Here is a 23,374-nt window from a genome sequence, read left to right as displayed (position 1 = left end):
AGGAAGCATACTCATAGACAAGATTATGCCAGAGTTAACACAGCATTGACATTGTCAATAAATCAAAGAAAATATTTATTATTATCCATGGAAAAGTGAAAGTCACTTTGAATAAGTTACTTAAATTTATTCATTCAATAAATATCTGTGAAGAATCTACCACTGTGACACACTGTCAGATATAAGATAATATAATGAATAAGAATATGCTCTTATACTTAGAATAGATCTTTTCTCTCTTGATCTGTATAGTGATTTATAGTATTAAGGTGAGATTTAAAAGAGATGACATTTGACGTGCTTATTATCCTGAGTGTGTTCACAAGGAATTGCAACGTGAACACAACATTAAATACAAGAAAAGATTATTTTCAGTGACGAATTCCTCAAGCATGGCCATTTTACATGATTCACCTGCCTGAACTAGAAATGCACAGAGAGATATGATTCAGATTCCACCAGAGAGATTTCCGTCAGTCTTTGGTCTTCTGCCAAGAAAATGATGAGCTTGGAAAAAGTAATTCTATTTTATTGTCTCTACATCTGATAGTTTTTAAAATTAGTTGTCACTCTAAGTTAGTGCTGTTCTCTGCCATTTCCCAGTCTGTCCTCTGTAGCAGAGTAAAAACCCCTCCCCCATTTGGCCATCCTTTCTTCCTCCCCCACAATGTCTTTGACTCTAGACTCTAAATTAAACTGTCTTTTTTACTATTCAAGTATCGACAAGGAGTTCAATTATAACTCGTTCCCCGGTGAAATCTTTCTGAATAACAGTGTAGACGAGCACCCGTCCTTGGATGTTTCTCACCCTTGCCCCCGATCCCAGTACTGTGGATGAGGTGCCCTACCGGGCCATCATGTTTCCACTGGAAGGAGCCGGGAAGAAATACTGGTGCTCTTCGAACTGTGGAAAGGACTTCCTTTCTGCAGCTCTCCTGTCTTCAAAACCTAGAGACGGGAGCATCCCACAGAGACTGTAGCGGTTCATTCAAAATCGACTTTCTTTTCCCACCTCCACGTCATCAGAACTCAGTGAAATTGGCAGTTGCTTCACCACGCCCTCTACTCAGTTCCCGTCACCACACATTTTATTGCTGCAGGTTAGATCTGAAAGGTCCCCGAGGCTGCCCGTGTTGTGAAGGCGTGGTCTTCAGGTTGGCACTGTTGGGAGGTGGTGGAAAGTCAGAGGTGGCGTCCAGTAGAGGGACTTCCAGCCTTCGGGAGTGCTCCCTTGGCGAAGACAGAGGGAGCCCACTCCTCTTTCTTTTTTGCTTCCTAATCATGAGCTAAGCAGTGTTGCCCTATCGTGTGCCCCCTACCGTGATATGCCCCCATGCAGGACTAAAACCAACAGGGACAACCCTCAGTGGACTGAAATTCTGGAGCTGTGAGATGTTCTTTCTTTGTGAGTTGACTTCAGGTGTTTTGGTATAGGGATGGAGGGCTGTCATACCCACTGTGCTCTCTACTTCCGAACACATCCACTCAAGAGGAAAACAATCCCCAGGCCACCCATGATCACGGAAGTTCCTCACACTTCCTTGCATTTCAGCCTCTTTGAGGCCGCCTCCCAATCTTGCCCTGCTTCAGAATCACTTTCACAACTCTACCCTCTGAATTAGGGATCAGCCATGAACAAAACATTCTCACGCTACTTTATGAACTTTCCATTTCTTCTTTTGGTCAAATCTGTTTGAAATCAACTCTGACCCCATGCATTTTAATTGTTCCCCCTACCACCTTCTTCTCTGTCAGCTCCTCTATTTTTTCTTCAACTTCAGTAACTATTTAATTTGACCAAAGTGTAGATCGATTAATCCTCACGCCATTTCATCGTCCCCACATGCCTCTTGCATTCCCTTCTTTCCTTTTATATCCATGAAAAGCTACATAACCTCACGAGTCACTCTTGTATTTACATTACTGTCACCATTGCCCACTTCACAACGGTGCCTGAGAAAATTAGAACTATGAGTAAGTCTAATTAAACCTACTTCTTGGTTCCCATTTTCATAAAATCTCCTCAGATATTGCTTGCATTCAAATCTCTTTTTTCTCTTTCTAAACCATAAGAAAATTTGCATTCAATTCACCAAAATATTTATTTTTAAGTAACCACTAAGCTTAGTAGTGTTAAATCCTATGATCAGTCTACCTTTGTACTCATCAGTGACATTTGATATAATTAATTACTCTATCTTCTCTAAAAGTCTTTCACCACTTGGCTTCCAATACTCCTGCTCCTCACACCATTTCACTGCATTCCTTTATTGGTCTACACTGCAGGTAAAGGGCCCACAATATGAGTCTATGCACCGTGACTCTTCTCTTTCTGCATTCGATCCCTTCCTACTCACCTGGTGTCATACTATGAGCTACTTGTTTGAGTGTATGGTTTTCAAAGATGTTTCCAGCCTAGATTTCTCTCTGCGTTCCTTCTGTATACAAAACTTTGTCAACATCCACCCTGTATGGCTAGCAGACAGCTTAGAATAGACATGTACAAAACTCAAACCTACGATCATCTACTATAAATTTGCTCTAACCGTTATTCCAATTACAGCAAATTGAAACATCGTCTTCCTGTGTAACTATATGAGAAACCTTGGAGGGTTTCAGTTGCTCTTCCACTTCACAGCTAACCTATCAGCTTTAACGCATGTTCTAGGTAAAAGAAATATCCATAATCTAACCACTTCTCACTGTTGCTCTTGCTGCTACGGATGTCCAGATAATGGCTTTGTTCACCCTTGGCTCTTGTAGCACCGTATATGTCTCTCTGCTAACCCTCTTGACATTCTACTGTGCATTCTTAATGGAGAAGCCAAAGCAATTTTTTGAAACAAATAAGCTACATTTAGGGTTCACTAGAGGAACAGACTTGATTATACACATATCACATATATTTGTATGTATTCATATATTTGAATGATATATAAGGGGTTTACAAAGTAGTCTCACAAAAGGAGTCAGAGGTGGAGGAATGCAAGTGGCCACCTATGTGCGGGAGAGTCCAGAGATTCAGTGGACGGTCGAAGGCAGGATCTAGTGAGGGTCTGTGTTGGAAAATCAAAAGGTCTGTGCTGGAGACCTGAATAAACTAATGTCCAAAAGTAGCAGGGCAAATGAGAGCTCCCCAAAGAAGCAAAGAGGGTGGTCTTTCTTCTTTCTTATGGGCTACAAGACTATCAGTTTTTGCTCCTGCATCCAGAGTTATTCTCCCTTTCTCAGTTTGTGAAATCAAGCATTTCAATTGTATAAATCAATCATGCAGAGACATCCAGAGCTGTGCCATAGGTGTTTCTTAATCCGTGCAACTTGACACCACAATAAACTGTACCGTGAGTGATCCACCTGTCATTACCAGTCTCCTGTTCGGATGCTCTGCTGCAAGTTCACTCTGCAGCTGTCACCTCAAATGCACATTCTACTTCTGAGCTCTTGCCCTCACCCCTCTGCTTCCTGATATGTCCTTGCCAGGGTATCTGAGAAATTTATGAGGTGTGATTAAAATATACATTGAATAATTAAATTTTACAAATGTATTAGTGTAGAAGATACATTGCCGTTAGTTTCACATCAAAATACTTCTCCTTCTGTTGAACACACATTCAATTTTTCTTGCTTTCTGAAACAGTTCTGCAAATCTTATTTGTGAATGGTTTTACAAAGTGTGATTTAAAAATAGAAAGCAAACAAACCAAAACCAGTGACTGTTGCTGCTGAGTGCTATCCAAAAGAAGGCCAGGCTTGTGAAAATATCGGAGCATCTCCTCATCCACCTTATTCACTGCATCTATAGAAGAGTAACTGAAATAAAAAGACACAGAGAGAGAGACAGACAGACAGAAAGACAGACAGACAGACAGAGAAAGAGGGAGAGGGAGAGAGAAAGGAAGCCGTAGATGGAATTTCCATTACATAGGCAAAGCTTGTGGATTTACCCCAATATATTGCTGAATAATTAAAGATCATGTAATGGATTGCAAAATCTTGAATTTCCTTTTAGTTAGAGTATTTGACTCAACTGAACTTCAAAATGTCGACTTCAAGAGGGATTAACAGATGTATGTATATGATTAGAGTATTTTAGACATTCAACAATTGGGCACTTGACCAGAGAAGTATTATTACAAGATTGAATAAGTGATCTTATAATACAATGAGATAAAAAAAGGATCCTAAATGTTTATTTTCTCTACTTCAGTATAAAAGTTTGTTTTGCATAGCTATGATTTTTATATACCTTGTGTCAATAAGAAAATTACCTAATATTTGACCCAGCACATTTTTAGTGTAATTTACACCATTACTTGATAGAGACACATAATACCTCTTCACATAATATTTTACCTCAGACACATATGAATTCATCTTTTGTCTTCCCTTCTCCAAGTTAAACTATGTCATTCAGTTTATTTTTTCATCACACAATCTTTCTAAATGTGACCATTTCCTTAAGTTTCTATTTTTTCTTTCTTATATATCTAGAAATTTAGGAGCAAATAATTGAGAATATTACTGCAAAGGATTTAAGTGGTGCATGGTGGATGGACGGAGAGAGAGCTCTGCTTATTAGATGGGATATGAGGACAAGAGCGTACAATCTAGTACCATTTCAATTACTGATGAGTGTCAACTTGGGCAAAACACTTACAGGGTTGAGCCTTAATTTCCTCAATCTGAAAAAGTAGAGAATCATCCTATGCTATCTAACAGACTCTTTGGTTAAAATTGGGAGAATACTTCATTAAATCTAAAGCATTTTATAATTATTTATTGTTAAATTTTCTGCTAATCATGGAGAAAAAGAAAATTCTGACCATTAAAGAAAACCTCCAAGAATTTTTAACACATTAAAGTCAGCTAAGAATACCAATTTCCTGTATTTAATGTTTGAAAATCATTTAATAAAATATGGCTCTTTGAACCAATTTATTGAGACATATTCATTTTTAAAATTGTATACTGTACTGTTCTATTTATTAGAGATAGTAATAGTAAAGGAGAAAATTTTTGAAATAAGTAATTGCTATTTTTAGTTTAAATCTTTCCCCATTCAATATGTGACTGCGTTCTGAATGTGTAGAATTAAACTAGCAGGGTATGTATTCAGCATGGTGCACTGGAAATTAGAGAAAAATCTTCTTACATAATCGGTGTTTCCTGCCTGATTTCCCTCCCAGCATGCGAAAAATGCAATTGACAAATGTGACACAGATATGTATGAATATTAGAATTTCTCTTCCACAGACTTGCTGACAAAACAAACACACATAGTATTTATATCTATATATTTAGTTTCTATTTATTATAGTATTGAAGCGAAGCATTTCATCTTAGATTTGCCCCCATCTCAAGAAATCTGAAATTTAAAAACTCAATTCCTAAAATATTTCCTAAATAGTGATACCATCAAGAAATCAAGCTTCGGGCTATCGGTATAGTTCAGCTGCACAAACGCCTGCCTGGCAAGTGCAAGGTCCTGAGTTTGAGTCCCGATACAAAACAACAAAAAAAGAAATCAACCCTCAAGCGAATATGTGAAGGCTTGTGGTGTACGGAAATTACAGTACAGAATCTGCAGGTCTTCGACGCAGCATGAAGCTCATAGAGCCTCACAGAGAGCAGCCGCGGACACAGAGCGATTGACGCTCCGTCAGGGAGAAGGGCCCCGGGAAAGGGGAGGAGCTTCTCCACCTCTGCGAAATCACCCTCAGGCTAGACACCCGTGATGTATACTTCCAACTCTTTGCCCCAGTTTACCTTTTGAATTGTGAAATCGCTTACAGTAACCTAAATATTCATTTTTTTTTTTTTTTTTGGTTTTTCTCCGGTACCGGGAACCGAACTCACGACCTTGCGCATGCCAGGCAGGCGCTTTTGCCACTGAGCTAAATCCCCAGCCCCTAAATATTCATTTTTTAAAAATTGAGCTAAACCCACTAGAATTACATCAAACTTCTCAACACAAACTTTAAAAGCCAAGAGATCTTGGAAGGAAGTGTTTCAAGCTCTGAAGTAAACCAATTTCCAACCCAGGTTGATATATTCTGCAAAATCACCTTTCAAAAGTGATGGAGAAATAGATGTTTTCATGTTTAAAAGCTCCTACAGAAATTCAAGAGCACCAAACTAGCACCCTAAACTATTGTGGAAGACTCTCAAAAAGAGAAAATGAAGGCAACAGCGACAAAAGAGCTAATAGAATGAATACACTGGTAGGGTGTTACATAGAAGGGAAAATTAGGGATTCAGCAAAAGGAAAATAAGGAGATAACAGGAACAAGTTATTACATATCAGTAACAACCCTCAATATGAATGATTTCAATTCCCCAATGAAAAGACATAGACTAGGAAAACAGATTAAGAAACAAAATCTAATGGTATGCTATGCACAAAAAATTCATTTAACTCAGAAAGAAACTCATAGTCTAGAAAATCAAAGGATGAAAAACAATATTCCATGCAATGAGAACAGGACATGATTTTTGCCTGGTTCCCATTGCATGGAACATTCTTCTGAACAATACATGGAGCTTTCTCCAAAACAGACCACATACTAGCCAACAAAGCAAGCTTAAGTAAATACAAAAAATTGAAATTGCAGGGGATATAGCTCAGCAGAACAGCACCTGCCTGGCAAGCATGAGGTCCTGAGTTCAATTCCTGCTACCAAAAAAGAAAAAATTGAAATTATACTATGCATATCATCTAATCATGGTACAACATACTTAGAAATCCATGACAAAAGAAAACACAGAAATTATGCAGTGTGTGGAATCTAAATAATATACTCTTTAAAAACAATGTGTTACAGAAGAAATCAAGGGAGAAATAAAACTGTCCCTAGGACTAAATGATAAAGCCAGTACAACACACCAGAACTTACAGAATACAATGAAAGCACTCCTAAGAGGGAAGATTAGCAGCCAGTGATCACAGAGAAACAGAATGATTCCAAGTAAATCCCTAACAATGCACTTCAAGGTTCTAGAAAAACATTAATAATCCAAATTCAAGCCTAGTACAAGGAAGGAAATTATGAAGATCAGAGCAGAAACCAATAAAACTGAGACCAAATAAAGAAAGAACAAATGAACTGAAGAGTTGGTTCTTCAAAAAAATAAGCAAAAGAGACACTTAGAAAAAAAAGAGCCACTTAGCCAAGCTGATAGAAAAGGAGAGAAGAGACCCAAATTAGTGTGACCATAAGTGGAAAAAGTGAAATTACAATGACTTTCATAATCAAAGAGATTATTAACAGCTACTTCACAAGTCTATACACCAATAAACTGGGGAATTCGTAAGAAATGGATAGGTTCCTAGATACATACAAATTACCAACAGTGAAAAAAGAAGCTTTACGAACCCAGAATAATTCAATAAAAGGAATAAAAACCAACCAAGAAAAGTCCAACCCCAATGCACCACTGCTGAAAGTCACAACAACGTCAGGGAGCTCTGACAGCAATACTACTCGAGCTCCTTAATGAAATTGAAAGGGAAGACCTCCCAAAGAAAAGAAGAAAAGGTACTCACCAGTCTCTTTAATGAACAATGAAAACTACGATAGTCTGAGAAAAGAAATCAAGAAGGACATCAGAAAATAGAGAGATATATCCTATTCCTCGATAGGCAGAGACGATAGAGTCAAAATGGCCACACTTCCAAAGGTGATAAACAGATGTAAAGAAAGGCAATAAAAATACCAACAGTATCTTTCACACAACTGGATAAAACAATCCTAAAATTCATGTGGAACCAGAAGAGACACAGAATAGCAAAAGCAACCCTAGGTGACATGAGCAAAGCAGGAGGCAAGGCACATAAGACTTGTAGTTATAGCCGCATTAATAAAAACAGCATAACACTGACACAAAAACAGACATGAGTATCAATGGAACAGAACAAAAGATGCAAAAACAACCCCAAACACACTCAATCCTTTGATCTTTGCCCAAAGAGTCCAGAACATACACTGGAGCAAAGATAATCTCTTTAATAGGTGGTGTTGGGAAAACTGGCTATCCACATGCTGAATATTGAATCTAGACCCATATCTCTCCCTGTGTGCTACACTAAAATCAAAATGGACCACAAAACTAAATGGTAAAACCCCAACACTCAACCTGCTTGAAGATAAAATAGGTAAATGATTGAAATCTTAGACTCAGGCAAGGACTTTATGAACAGAACCCCAGTGGCACAGGAGATAGTACTGAGAAACAAACAGGGGATCATATCAAATTAAAAAGCTTCTTCACAGCAAAAGAAGCAACTAATTGAATGAAAAGAAAGCACAGAGTGAATTTGCCAGTTATTTCTCAAAGGATTAATACCTAGCATATGAAAAGAACTCAAAAAATTTAGACACCCCAAAACAAAAAACCCAATTAATAAATGGGCAAGTAAAATAAATAAGACACTTGCCAGAAGAAATACAAGTGGCCAATAAATCCGTTAAGAAATGTTCAGCACCACTGACCATCAGAGAAATATAAATTAAAACAACACTGATGCTCCACCTTACCCCAGAAAGAAATCAAATAACAGCATCAAGAAATCAAATAACAGCAAATGCTGGCAAGGCTGCAGGGAAAAGGAACCCTTCTAAATTGTTGGTGGGAATATAAGTACAGACAACCACCACGGAAATACTGTGAAGATTCTTCAAAAATTAAAACTAGGAATTCCATTTAACCCAGCTGGTCCCCTTCTAGACATCTTCCTAAAGAGTTAAAAGCGTCATAGCAGAGTAAGTCCCTGATGTATAGACAAGTTCTGTTCCAGGAGAATTGTTCCTAAGTCAGCTTGGTTTGTAAGCTGACAAAGTGAGTCTCACACAGTGCACCGGTGAAAGTTCACAACCTGAACGTTCATAAGCTGGGGACTTACGACCCACCATACTACAGTGGTCCTTGCACACCCATGGTTGTAGCAGCTCAATACGTAATAGCTGAGTCTTGGAAGCAGCCTGTGTGTACATCTACAGATGAATGGGTAGAGTGTGGTGTTCACTCACACTGGAGCACTAGTCTGCCATAGAGAGAGATACCCTTGAGTCATTTGTGGGAAAGCGGATATTCTTTGAAACATAATCTTAAGGGAAACAAATCAGGTACACAAGCTCAAATATCACACGGTTTCTCTTATACGAGAAACCAAATTATACATAAAGAACAAAATGGAAGACCAATAATAAGAAGAAGGTAGATCTTTCTCAAATGGAAAGGGAATCAACAGATGACGCAGAGAGGGCAGGGAGGGGACGGGTGTGAGTACGGGAAGTACACACTGCACACATGCACCAGCTCCACACAAATAACGCAAACCGTACATACTGCAAACATGTGCAATAAAAAAATACTGAAGACTGAAAATGTAATTTAAAACAAGGGTTTTTCCTATTGGTCTATAGGTAGAGTTATAGAAAAAGTTACTCTGGTTCTTTGGTTGCAAATTCCAGGAACCAACTTCAAACTACCTAAGACAGGGTGCCGTCTCTTTCAACTGCTACTTCACTGGGGTTCGCATCTTTCTGAAAAAAAATTGCAGGATTGGACAGACCTCCCAAACTTGATGTACTACAACAACCTCTACGCTCACCTCTGCTCTCTTTTCTTGGAAAGTCGTTTTTCTTCTCTTTCAAGGTCTTATTTCCTCACAATAGCTGTCAGGCTCACCCTTCCTGGAAAACGTGCCTTAAAAATATCACTGCCTCAGCTCTGAATATCTCTCAACTTCAATTTTCACATTTTCAGATTGCAGCTGGAGGCACCTGCCTGCCAGAGGGGGACAGAAGACAAAGACACTGCGTGTGAGCAATCTCCCAGCATTTATTGTACAAGTTATGCACAACGAAAATTGAAACTTTTTTCCAGTCATTAAAGTAAACTCGTAAGTTAGTGAAATAATACATCATTCTTGTTATATGGACAAAGAAGACCTCTCACAGTTGATATTATAAGTGATCAATAATATATATAGGTATATTTCTCACAAAGTGTGTATTATAGCTTACGAACTAATTCTGGTAATTAGTACTAATTTTAAGAAAGAGAAAAATTATAAAAATGTCCCAATAGTATGTTATCAAAAAGCAGTGTACAGACTGGGCAGTGGCTACATTCTATTCCTTTCCACACTCACACTACTTTCAACAAAAGACACTTTTGGACATATAATTATAGGAAATATATAAGGTAAAAATATCTAGTTTGATTAGTTATCTATATTTTTTGTTATTTATTCTCACCATGTGTTTTTTCTGGGTAAAATCATAAAATTCAAAATTATGTGTGACTCTTTCATTGAGGGGTTTTCCCTGTGGTTCTGGAATACTGAGTCTCTGTATAACTTGTTTATTTTCCTGACAGTTCATCAATATGCCACACAAAGTTATGGAAACCCTTTTGCATTGTATCTGACATCTTTTGATGAGATGATGGAAAATGATGATCTGTAAGTCAACAATACTCGAAAGGTAGCTAATTAGATTTTTAAGTCCTCAGGGTCTATAGGATTTAAAAGTTAGAGATCAGGAATTATTAAAAGAAAAAAGATTGACAGTTATATCTACAAACTTTATTGATTATAATAAGATATTTATAAGTCTGCAACACCAGAGGGAAAAAGGTAAGAAAATGTTTCGTTATGAAAAATTCAGGGGCTTTTTTATAGGCTACCAAGTAAATATAAAAAAGCTTTCTTGTGCTTTCAGCATCAGAGTTCTAAAGATAGGGGTATTCTGCAAATACGCTCTGAAAATTATGTTTACAAATAGATTACCCACAAAATCCATTTGCTAGCCACTCCTTAACATCATGGCTAAGAAGACCAGCTTGTTAAGAAACTACAGTAGTTTAATTCATCACCAGGTGATGAATGCTTTTTAAGGGGAAAAATATTATAGTAGGCATTTTTTTGAAGAGGCTATAGCTTCATAGTATCTAAAAATAAAAAAAATTAAAATATGCTTGTAGTCTGTCTATACAGAGCATGCTTAAAACTTCAAAAAAAAGAAAAACCTTATATTTACTCAGATTTATTATAATCTCAAGTGATAAGAGGTTGTAATTGAATGAAAACACAAAAAGACCACTTGGCAAGATAGTATCTCTTTTATTTCTATTTTAAGTCTATTTTTTTTCTCCTAAGAATATTTTATATTCTCTGCTATGAAATTTACAAAGATTAATCCACTGTATTCAAATTCAACTTAGAGGAGGAGAGAAACATAGATTATATTTTCTGTTTTAGATATACTGGGAATAAAAAGTGTATTTGACAATTTCCTTGAAATTCAGTTGAATGGCTTGATGGTATGCAAAAGACACAATCAACCTTAAATCTATACAGCAATTTTTTACATGGCTGAATTTCTTGCAATTTAATTAAAAGAGATGCAGAAAGTGCTATCAATGATAAAAATCAAAATGTTTTAAACTAGTTTCATTAAACAAGAAACTAATGAGTGTGAAAATTTTCAGTTAGTCTATTCCTGTCTCCATAGAAATAATGAAGATGAGATATGTTAAAATTTATTCATGCGATGATTTCATGGCAGGAAATATCCTTGTTTCTTAACCAGCATTTCTAATACTTCCATAATTAATTTTAACATTTAATTTGTATTCATTATATGTTTTATGCATAATAATTACGTTCGTCTTGCACATGTAAATTGGGTTATTTGTACATATACATGTTACATCTTAATCACTTTTACTTCCTCTCCCTTTCCTGTCTCTCCTCTCTAACCCCTTCCCAGAACCCATTTCAACTATCAAAAGTGCTAAACTCTAAAACGCTGACAATATCATCTTGATCAATGTCTAGGTGATCAAGATGTTGAGCAAAGGAACTCTCATTCATTTCTGCTGGGAATGCAAAATACTACAGCCACTGTGACAGGCAGTTTGGCAGTTCCTTACACAGATAAATTCTTCACATATTACTTAGCAACCATTTTCCTAGGTAATTGCCCAAGTGTGTTGAAAACCTAAATCTACACAAAGACACAGGAAGACTATGTATCAATATTTAAACTAACTTCATTCATAATTGCTAAAAATAGGAAGAATACAACACTGCCTACATGGGTAAAGAGATAAAGTAGGGTACATACACATAATGCAATATTACTCAGAAGTAAAGTGAAATAAAATACCAAGCAACAAAAACACATAGGAGTGTTTAAATGAGTTTTGCTGAATGAACGAGGTCGGTTTGAAAAGACTACATGCTACACAGTACCAGCTCTATCCTATTGTTTCATTTTCTGGAAAAGATAAAATGAGAGGTAGTATAACTACCTGAACAGTGAAAAGGGCAGGTGCTGCAGGATCTACACTTGGGAGGTGGGGAGGTGGACAGGCAGAGCACAGGCGACCCCAGGGCGGTGAGACTATAATAATTGTACGGTGATGATGGACACGGGGCACGTGGGCAAAGTCCACAGAAAAGTGCAACACAGAGGGAACCACACTGAGGACTTTTGTTAATATTAATACTGGTTTATCCGTTCTCACAACTGTACGATAAAATGCAAGATGTAAGTACAGGGAAACTGAGTGGGTGGGGGAGCAAATATACAAGAACTCTGTAATTTGTGCTCAATTATTGAACAAAACCTGAAAACACTTCTAAAAATATTATTTAGGTGTTTAAAAAATGCAAGTTAGCCAGGAAATACCTGTAGTAAAAACTATTAACTTTCTTTACCTTTTTACAGCAGGAGAAAGAAAAACAAGTCAGAGAAACTTTGATCGTTTATCAGCACCATAGACTTGGGAAAGTCTTCTGAGAGGATTTAGGCTTCAGGCTGATAATTCTAAACAGGAGCTAGAGAGTGTCACTTGGATGCTGTCAGAAGTGGAGCAATGAATGTCTTAATACTTTTATCCTGGGAAGTGAGAGATTAAAGCAAATGTACAGATATAATTGGTTAAACATAAAATACAGAAAACAATGTCCAGAGAAAACATGAGTACTTAACTCATGTTTGAGGTTGTAGAAAAGCTTTAAGTCTTTCTTTTCAAGTGTGATTATGGAATAGCCTTCTCTGAGCACCACTGATAGTCTGTTACTGAGATGTGTCCCTCCCATATCCTGCCTAGTTTTGCCCTCATTTAAAAAAATTACAACAAAAATATGTACGTCAATTATTTTATATATATTTATATATGCCCCCAGATGATTTCTGTTCACTCAAAATAAGAGGGCAAAGTGCAGTCAGGTTGTGGGTAGGACAAGGCTGGACGGTGCTAGGCCTGTGTGCACTTGCCTTCTGGCTAATATGACAATGAGATAAACCACACCAAATCTTTCTCCATGTGGAACGGGAATACTTGAGGTTCTCACTTGGACAGCTGTCCTGCATTTTCTAAGTAATTTACAAACACTGGCCAAAGAATATATGAGTGTTTATTCTACTTTACAACCAAATTCCAATTACGCTGTCATATGGATGTTTTTGCAGGCATGAAACAGAAAATTGGAATCAGCTAATTTAAACATTAGAAGAAAAAGTATAACACTACTTATAGCAAGATATATAATTATAGTACCTCTGTGTTTGCAAGATTGAAGGTGTAAGGACAGCATTAAGGAGTCAGAGTTTGCCATCTTTCCACTCTATCATCTTTGTTATAGGGCTTGCGCCCTCTTAGGCTCAAGGCGACTGAAAACACCTTCAGGCACTGTATCTCCACAAAATGCTCAAAGTCTGTAGAACAGGGGAAGACGGCACTTTTTCCTTACCCCAGTTTAACACTAAGAATAAATTTCTTGGAAATCTCCAGCAAATTTCCTCTTGCTATGTGCATTTTCCTCTATCCATAATGTTTCTTAACATTCTTCTTTTTGTGTGTGTGCCAGAAAGCGAACTCAGGACCTTGTGCTTGCCAGGCAGGCGCTTGTGTCGCTAAGCTATATCCCCCACCTCTATTTGTGATGTTTCTTAATCTAAAATATTATTACATATGTTACTGCATATGTTCCCACATGCCTGGGACTAAATCCAGGAAATAGTCTTTGAATTTAGACCAGGATTTAGCAAACGTTTCCTGTAACATGCCAGATAGTAAATATTTTAGGGTTTGCTGTTATCAGAGGGTGTCTATTGAATATTCTTGTTTCTGTTTTGTTTTCCCCATTTCAAACTTGAGGAATATACAAAAACTGGTAGCAGACTGGAATTGGCTTGCATGCAGTAACTCGCCAGTCCCTGACTTAGCCAATTACTTTTTAAAAACAATATTGATGTTAAACTATATAATGTTTAAAGTTTTTGTCATAGGTCCAGTTCAATTCAACAAATATTCACTTGCATTTTTATGTGTCAGGCATAAAAACACAACTATGAGTAAGTAATGTATGTTTCTATTGAGACAAGTAGTTCTGAACTGAGAAATGATTATATAGTCAAAGGGAACCACCAAATACAGTAATTATTTATATTATAGGAAAGTCCATATGAAAACAACATGGCATCTAGGCATTTGGGGAGGATAGATTTGATATTGATCTCTCCTTTTCAGTTGATATATTTTCTGATTATTGTCTCCTTTTTTGACTTTTTTTTTCTTTGTCCTTTTTGAGACAAGATTTCACTATGTAGTTCAGGCTGGCCTCGAACTCGCAATGACCCTTCTGCCTCAGATACAGCCTGGTTATCTTCACATATAAGGCTATGTGAAAAGCTATGTGCTGTTATTTAAATTTGTGTTGAGGTCTTTCTCATGTTGGTTTTTCCTCTCCCCACTTATATCTTCTCTGTGTTCCATGAATAAGTTTACACTTACTCACTGAGTTAATTGGAAAATCTTCATCTGCAGCTGGGAACCAATTTTTTTAATGTAAAAATTAGGAAGTTGGTGATCGTATTGGGGTAGTTAAGGTGGTAGTGCTTATGGTATGGAGCATGCATCTCCTATCCTTTAAAGAACCAGGACTGTGCCAGGTGTGGTGGTGCACACCTGTAATACCAGCACTTGGGAGGCTGAGGCAGGAGGATCATTGCAAGTTTGAGACCAGCCTCGGTTACAAAGCGAGCTCAAGGCCAGCCTGAACTGCATAGCGAGACCCTGTCTCAAAAAGACAAAAAAAAAGAACCAGGATTGTGTATTCACTTTATAACATGTTTTACAATTTGTAAAATGGAAGGAGTATAATAATTTGTTTGTAAAAATAGAAAATAAGAATGATGTCTCATCAGTTTGGAGCAACAAACAAGTCCAGAATTTTAGTAAGTGGCTCAACGATCCTTTGGTTCTCATTTGTGTTACAGGAAAGCTGCAGCTCAGCCATGGATGCAGCCGTCCTCTATCTTCTCATTTTGGAACCTGGGCTGACGGATGAGCTCCAATTTGGACATTGTGTTCTTATTACGGAGAACAGGAAGAAGGACAGGGATGGAGCTAGTGGCCGTATTTAAAGCTGCTTCATTCTTCTTTCAGATATAGCTAATGAAGTAATAGAAAAGGAGCGCCAGAGAGCACGGAGCCAAAGACCCCAGAGAACAGTGAACCACGGGCAGAACATCAGCTCAGTGAGAGATCATCACCGGCTCTGGGCTGGGGAGTGCAGTGTTTTCCAAGATTTCAGATTGCTGTGATCGTGAATTTTCTGAGCGTCAAATCCTTCCTTCTCTCTTTCAGTAACCTTGAACCCTAAGAGTGCACTGCTATCTTGAATAGTGGCGGTGGTTTTGTTCCAGGCTCTTGCTGCTTTTTTCAACGTGAAGTTCTCCCAAAGGGAGGGGGCAGTTAATTTTTCATTGTTAGTAATTGTTTGTTTACTTTTGCAGTGTTGGGCATTGAACCCCAGGCCTCACGCATTCTAGGCAAGCACTGCTCAGTGGTGCTACATCCCCAGCTCTAATAATTTTTAACTTTATTATGGTCAGTTCTAAATGCAGTCACCATGTCCACTCTTCCTTTAAAACATAGCTCTTTCTTCTGATTTAAGTTCAGGTACTTGGAGCCCATCAAAATTTTTGCAATTATGTCCCTTTTTTTCCCTATGCCATTTTGCTCACCTGAAGATATCTTAACCCACTCAAATCTTAACTAAAACTATAACACAGTGACGTTTAATATTTACCCTGAGGTTGTAGTTCAAAATATTTCTTCATGTTGTTTTATGATTGAAATTGAGAAATAATTCCATATTATAATTGCACATGCTCAGGACCTGCTAGAATTTATTTCCTTGAATCCTTACTTTCAAGTACATCAATTCTTTTCTGATCTTAGATTTTTTTTCTTTCTTATCTTTTCTTAACTTTTATCAGTACATGTTTCAGTACATGATGATTACATTCACCGTGGGCAATTGCTACACGTATGTAACACATTTCAATTTTTTTTCCCTTCCCTCACCCCCTGTTTATTTTCCAGTATCAAAGTCATTATTTATAAAACCTTATAAAGTTCATTATCATATATAAGATTGAAAAACAGACAAAAAGATTACAGAACATTTCTTAAAATGCTTTCATAAATGCGGCCAAGAGCCATCAACTCATGCCCATAACTGTTCTGAATCCTTTCTGCCCAAAGTCACAACCCTTTATAGTACATCAACTGCCTTCTAAACTACCACAAACACAAATGCTACAAGATATTTTGCTGCTTTATAGTACTTTTTGTTTCTAAAACCAATGTCCTTTCCTTCTGGTGCCCAGAAAATTGTCACACATACTAGGCAATTTTTTTCAATAAACGCTTGAGGCTTAACAGCTATTTTCTGAAATGGGTATTTTTGCTACTGTAACAAAGAACTGCTCTAGCTCAGTGGACTGCCTGAGATGATTTCTCTGATGCTACTATGGTCTGGCTGGGGATGTTAAGACACTCTTGGATTCTGCTTGGTTATGCTCTATATCTGCCCACTCTTGGATCCACTGTGAAGGTACAGACCCTGTGTGGGATAGAGCTGTGTCAGTGGCAGAGAGTGAGAACAAGGGGATAAAATGAACCGTGTTCTCTTTCCAAAATTTATGCTTAGATGTGATATATAAAGCATCTGTTCACTTCCACTAGAAAGAGGTACTTGGGGTCACAAGGCAGTAGGGTCACTAGGTAAAGTCCTCTTACAGTGAATGGAGGGACTGTGTACCCAGTAGTGTCATTTAAGACAACGCTTTGCAGCAGTAGATTCCTTTCTGAGATTGAATTTCATTAATGTGTTACTCCGTATCTGGTTCATAAGAGCCTTCAAGCAGAATAAAAAGAATAACAAGAAGTAACTCCCATTTTTCACTTAACTTAGGAGGTCTTAGGAATAGCTTATTGAAATAATTGACCTAGAGTCCAGGATAGACTGTATTATGGTTTGTGTCTGTATGTTTCCCCAAATCCTCAGGCATTCAAGTGGCAGGCTTCTAGATATTTGATGGATCCATAGTCCAATGCTGGGATTATGGGTGTGAATGCTACACCCACCCTGGGGTGGATAGTTCGCATATGTAAGGGAGAGAAAGAGGCTGCTTACAGCCACTACTCCCTTTTGCCCTGGTTGTTTTGCTGTCTTCTGCCATCATGAAAAGTTGCCCTTTGCTGTGTGCCACCCTGCCTTGGAGCCAGCTGAGTATGGACTGAAATCTCCACAGATTGTAAGCTAAATAAAACTATCCTTCCTTCCTTAATTTCAGGCATCAGGTATTTTGTCTCAGCAATGATAGAAAAGGAACCAAGACAAGTTAGGTATCTTACTGTCTTTTACCTTGTGAATGATTCTCACATATAACCTCTCTATGACACTATTCTGAGAGAAGACACATGATGTTAATGGTTAGAACAGAAAGTTTGGGACCCATGATGGGGAAGCATTTTTCTAAATGACTGAATGAGAAGGGTAGATTTTGTGCTGAAGCCAATCTGTTTATTTGTTCTACAGAAGGTACCAAACCTTAAGAACATTCTTTAGTTTCTCACTGTAAAATAAATATCTATTTACTTAATCTTTATATAGAATTAATATTGGTGCAGGTATGAAGTATAAGTAGAAATCTCAACATATCTAGTTATAATGTATAAATTTCTTTGATTTTTAAACCATCCTTTTTATCTACCTCTCTCTCAGTCAAAATGTTTCCATGAATTCTCTAAGTTGCTAAACATTTTAAATAGACTGAAGTATTATATTTTTCATATAGGTTATATAGGGTTATAAGTTCCACAATAATTGTATTTATTCCATTCTCTATATAGTTTTGTCACTTTTATTTTATTTTAAAGACTAAAAGTATCAACCATCATTTGGAAGGAGCCTGCACAGTTTTAGTTGTGTTAGAATAAAGAGTTTCTCCTTTTGTGGCAGAGTGACTATTCTTCATTTGTCCTTGTAAATCACACTATACAGGAGCATTTATAGAGATTTCAAAAGAAGATTTGATGCCAAGTGCCATAGTAAAGGAAACGCCATCAAAACTACAATTTTATACTTCAAGAAGCTAATAGACCTCTAATAAAACACATTCCCTGTTGAGATAAGCAGAACTAAGTGTTCTCGTTCTATATATGAAGGAAAGCTGGGCTGAGGAAGAGTGTAAAGTAATTTGCCCAATGTCAAACGAGTCAGAGTAGATCTTGGAATAGGTTCCTAGTAGGTTACAGTGAGCAGGAAAATTATAGAAATTACAAACCACTCACTCACTGCACAATTTTTCTACTGCAGAGATAAACAGCCTCCGTCACGGAAGTCTGTATCAATGGGAAGCACATTTAAAAATAGCTAAGTATCCAAATTAATGATGAATATTGTAATACCTACATCATTACAATGAACACATAAAACATAAAAACTAAAATTTTATATTATTACACATATAATAGGACTTCACTAAGCTTTTTACTTAAAACACCATAGCCATAATCACTTATTTACTCACAAAGAAGTCATTTTGTGTTCAGAGTATAGATTTTTTTTTTTTGGTTTTACATATAAGTTTAATAATCAGTATTATTAGTTATATGTCATCTAAAGTAACTTTGATATCTAAAAAAAGATAAATGCAGAATATAGTTTACCAATGAACTCATTATGGGAGCTAGTGAAAAATGAGAAATCTGTTATATATTAAAGAGATAACATTTATTAGTAACAGCTTTATTTTTTATTGTATGTACAATTTTAGACATACATAATAAATAGTAATCATAAATATGATCACCATCAGGATAATAAATGACATTGTGCTTGGGTTTTCTCAGGACATTTGGACTTCATTTTTTAGGAAAATTTATGGAGTGTTCATTTCTATATCAGCTGTGTCTGAGCCACCAGTAATCACAGGGCCTTGGCCCTCTGGCCAAATCATAAATTAAGTACACAAAATATCATCATTTCTCCTCAACCTTGAGAATGTATACTCAGTCAGTTTCTAAAGAAAAGCCACAAAATGTGCTTTCATGGTGATTTTACTGATTCATGATTCAAACAATGACTTAGCAGATCTCAAGAATATTTTAAAATATGACCTTTCTCTTGCCTCCTAGTTGCAAATGAATATGACTCACTGCCTGAAAAAATCTATATAAATAAAACCTTTGGGAGCCCTGGGCAGCTTTGGGGGCCTCAGTGGGGCACACCCCACCCTCCCACCATTGTAGGAGTGACACTGAGCCCCAGGAAGTTTCCGGAGCCTTGGTAAGCCTTAACCCACCCCCCACACTATCATAGGAGTGAAGCTGAGCCCCAGGAAACTCGACACTTTTGGTGACCTGCCGAGGAGGGGAGAGACTGAACTCCATCCCACCCCTGTGGTTACAGGAGTGATGCTAAGTCCCTGGGAAACTCAAGGGCTTGAAGGAGAAATAGGCCATCTCAGACCTCCATGCAACCCAGAACAAGTCCAGGAGACACTGACATAGAAGAACTTGGAAGTTACACACCTGAAATTTCTTAAATGATAGCAACTGAAGAAGGCCATAGAAGAAATAAGATCAGAAATAATCTCTCAGGTAAAAAAAGAAATGACAAGAATAATGAAAGAACTATTCAGCACATCTAAAGAAGACATAGATAAAAAACATAGAGGCGCATATAAAATGATGGAAACCTTGAATGAACAATATAGGAAAGAAATAGAATGCATGAAACAGATTCAAACAGATATCCAGGAAACTAAAAATTCTGCGAAACCTGGCAAAACCACTTGAATTAAGTGAAAGATAGACTTTCAGACCTTGAAGACAACATTTCAGCTAATGATCATGAAAGGAAGATCTCTTAAAAATAATAAGGAATCAAGAAATACCAATTCTGGGCTGGGGATATAGCTCAGTGGCAGAAGTGCCTGCCTGGCAAGCGCAAGGTCCTGAATTCGATCCCCAGTACCGCTAAAAAAAAAAAAAAGAAACACCAATTCAACAGCTGCAAGATGATGCAAAGAAAAACAATATAAGACTAATAGGTGTCAGTGAAACAACAGGAGTCAACACAAATGACATAAAAAGAATATGTGCAGAAGTAACAGCAGAAAATTTCCTAAATATCTATGCACCAAATACAGGAGGACCCAACTATATAAGACAATTTTTATCAGACATAAAAAAACAAACAAGCAGTAATACAATCGTAACAGGGGACTTTAACACCCCATTATCACAAAGAAATAGATCAACTAGACAAAAAATCAGCAAAGCAATAACAAAACTAAATGACACTTGTGAAAGATGGACTAAATAGACCTTTACAGAGGGCTGGGGATATAGCTCAGTGGCATAAGTGCCTGCCTAGCAAGTACAAGGTCCTGAGTTCTATTCCCAGTACCAAAAAAAAGAAAAACAAAAAGAAAGTAGACCTTTACAGAGTGTTCCACCCAACAATATCAGAATACACATTCTTCTCAGCTGCATATGGGACATTCTCTAAAATAGACCATGTAGTAGCCCATAGAACATCCTTAAGTAAATGCAAAGGAATTGAAATTATCCCATGCATACTATTGAATCATACTGCAATTTTGAAATTATTAACAAAAGACATCACAAAAACTCCATAAACACATGGAAATTAAATAATATCCTCCTGAACAAATAATGGGTCACAGATGAAATCAAAGTAGAAACTAAACACTATTTACAGTCAAATGAAAATGTAGATACAACCTACAGGAACCTGTGGGTGCAATCAAAGTAGTCCTCGGGGGGAAATTTATACTGGTGAATTCCCACCTCAGGAAAACAGAATGAGCACAAATAAACAATCTTATGCTGCACCTCAAGCTCCTAGAAGAAGAAGAGCAAGTCAAACCCAAAGCCCAAAGAAGACAGGAAGTTATAAAACTCAGAGCAGAAATTAAGAAAATGGAGACTATAAAAACAATATAAAGAATTAATTAATCAAAGAGTTGGTTCTTTGAAAGAATAAATAAAATTGATCAACCTTATCAAAAAAATGAAAGACAGCACTGAAATACATGCAATAAGAATTAAAAGGGGTAAAATCAATAAAGCTCCTGTAGAAATTCTGAAGATCATCAATACCTACTTTGAAAATCTATACTGTCATAGGATGGAAAACATAGTGGAAATGGACAGATTCCTAGATACATATGAATTACCAAAGCTGAATCAAGAAGGTATAAAAATTCTGAATGTCAATATCAGCCAACAAAATTAAAAATGTAATAAAAAAACTTAACAAATAGAAAGTGCAGATCCTGATGGATTCACAGCTGAACTCTACAAGAAATTTAGAGAAGATGTATTGCAAATTCTTCTCAAATTCTTTAATGAAATTGAGAGGGAAGAAATTCTCCCTAACTCATTCTTGAAAGCAAATATTGCCCTGACATCAAAACCAGACAAAGGTTCAACCATGAAAGAGAACTATAGGTCAATCTCAGTAATGAATTTAGATGCAAAAATTCTCAATAAAATGCTAGCAAATAGAATGCAGCAAATCATCAAGAAGATTATACATCATGAGCAAGTGGGATTCATCCCAGGAATGCAGGGATATTTCAATATATGTAAATCAATTAATATAATACACTATATCAATAGAGCCAAAGGCAAATATCCCATGATCATCTCCATGGATGCAGAAAAAGCTTTTCATAAAGTCCAACACTCATTCATGATAAAAAAAGAAAGAAAATTGGAATACATGGTCTTTACCTCACTCTTATAAAAGCCATCTATGACAATCCAACAGCCAATGACATACTAAATGTACAAAACTTGAAAATTTACACTTTAAAATCAGGAACAAGACAAAGATGTCCACTGTCACCACTGCTATTCAATATAGTTCTGAAATTACTAGCCAGAGCAATTAGACAAGAGAGAGAATAAAACAAATAATGATAGGGAAGGAAGAAGTGAAATTATCATTATCTGCAGATGATGATACTCTACATAGAAGACCTCAAAAACTCCACCAAAAGACTTGTAGATTTAATAACCAAATTCAGTAGCATAGCTGGATATAAAGTCAACACTCAAAAATCAATAGCATTCCTGTACACAAACAAAAACACATTGAGAGAGAAATCCAGGAAACAACCTATTTCACAATAGCATACAAAAAATGAAATACTTAGCAATCAATCTAATGAAAGAAGTAAAAGATATATACAGTGAAAATCACAGTACTCTGAAAAAGCACAATGAAGAGGATTTCAGAAAATGGAAAGATATTCCTTGCTCACGGACAGGAAGAACCAGCATTGTGAAAATAGCCATATTCCCAAAACTATTATACAGATTCAATACAATCCCAATCAAAATATCATTAGCATACCTTACAGATCTAGAGAACACATTCCTAGAATTCATCTGGAACTAGAAGAGACCTAGAATAGCAAAAGCAAAATCCTGGGCAACAAAGGAAATGCAGGAAGCATCACAATCCTTGACTTGAAATTATACTACAAAGCTACTGTGATAAAATCAGCATGGTACTGGCAAATAAAAACAGACTGGAGGATCAGTGGAACAGAGTAGAAGATGTAGACACAACTACAAACACACTCAGCCACCTTATCTTTGACAAAGGGGCCAAACATGTTCTCTGGTGAAAAGATAGCCTCATTAATAAACGGTGATGGAAAAACAGGCTTTTCACATGCTAAAGACTAAAACTAGACCCATGTCTACCACCATGCACCAAAATAAAGTCAAACTTGTTCAAAGATCTAAATGTTAAAACAGAAACATTAAATCTACTGAAAGAGAAATTAGGTAGAAATCTTGAAGATATAGGGCAGGCAGAGAGTTCATGAACAAAAACCAAACTGCCTGGAAAATACTTCAAATAATCAACAACTGGGATGTATCTTATTGAAAAGTTTTTACACATTAAAAGAAAGCACCAACAAGGTAAAAAGAAAACTCACAAATTGAGAAAAAAATTTTA

General features: G+C 36.8%; 1 long non-coding RNA gene across 1 annotated transcript; it reads left to right on the top strand.

Annotated features, from left to right (window-relative positions):
- The first annotated feature begins 1,085 nt into the window (after positions 1 to 1,085).
- Positions 1,086 to 15,727, top strand: LOC102010634. Its single transcript, XR_262045.2, has 4 exons — positions 1,086 to 1,154; positions 9,766 to 9,901; positions 10,381 to 10,487; positions 15,463 to 15,727. It is a non-coding gene; the product is annotated as an uncharacterized LOC102010634 (long non-coding RNA).
- The last annotated feature ends 7,647 nt before the right edge of the window (positions 15,728 to 23,374 follow it).

This window comes from Chinchilla lanigera, unplaced genomic scaffold (assembly GCF_000276665.1).
Source record: "Chinchilla lanigera isolate Chin_1 unplaced genomic scaffold, ChiLan1.0 scaffold00039, whole genome shotgun sequence".
Classification (NCBI taxonomy): domain Eukaryota; kingdom Metazoa; phylum Chordata; class Mammalia; order Rodentia; family Chinchillidae; genus Chinchilla; species Chinchilla lanigera.
Note: the sequence above shows the minus strand (reverse complement) of the source record. Positions and strands in the feature narration are given on the sequence as shown.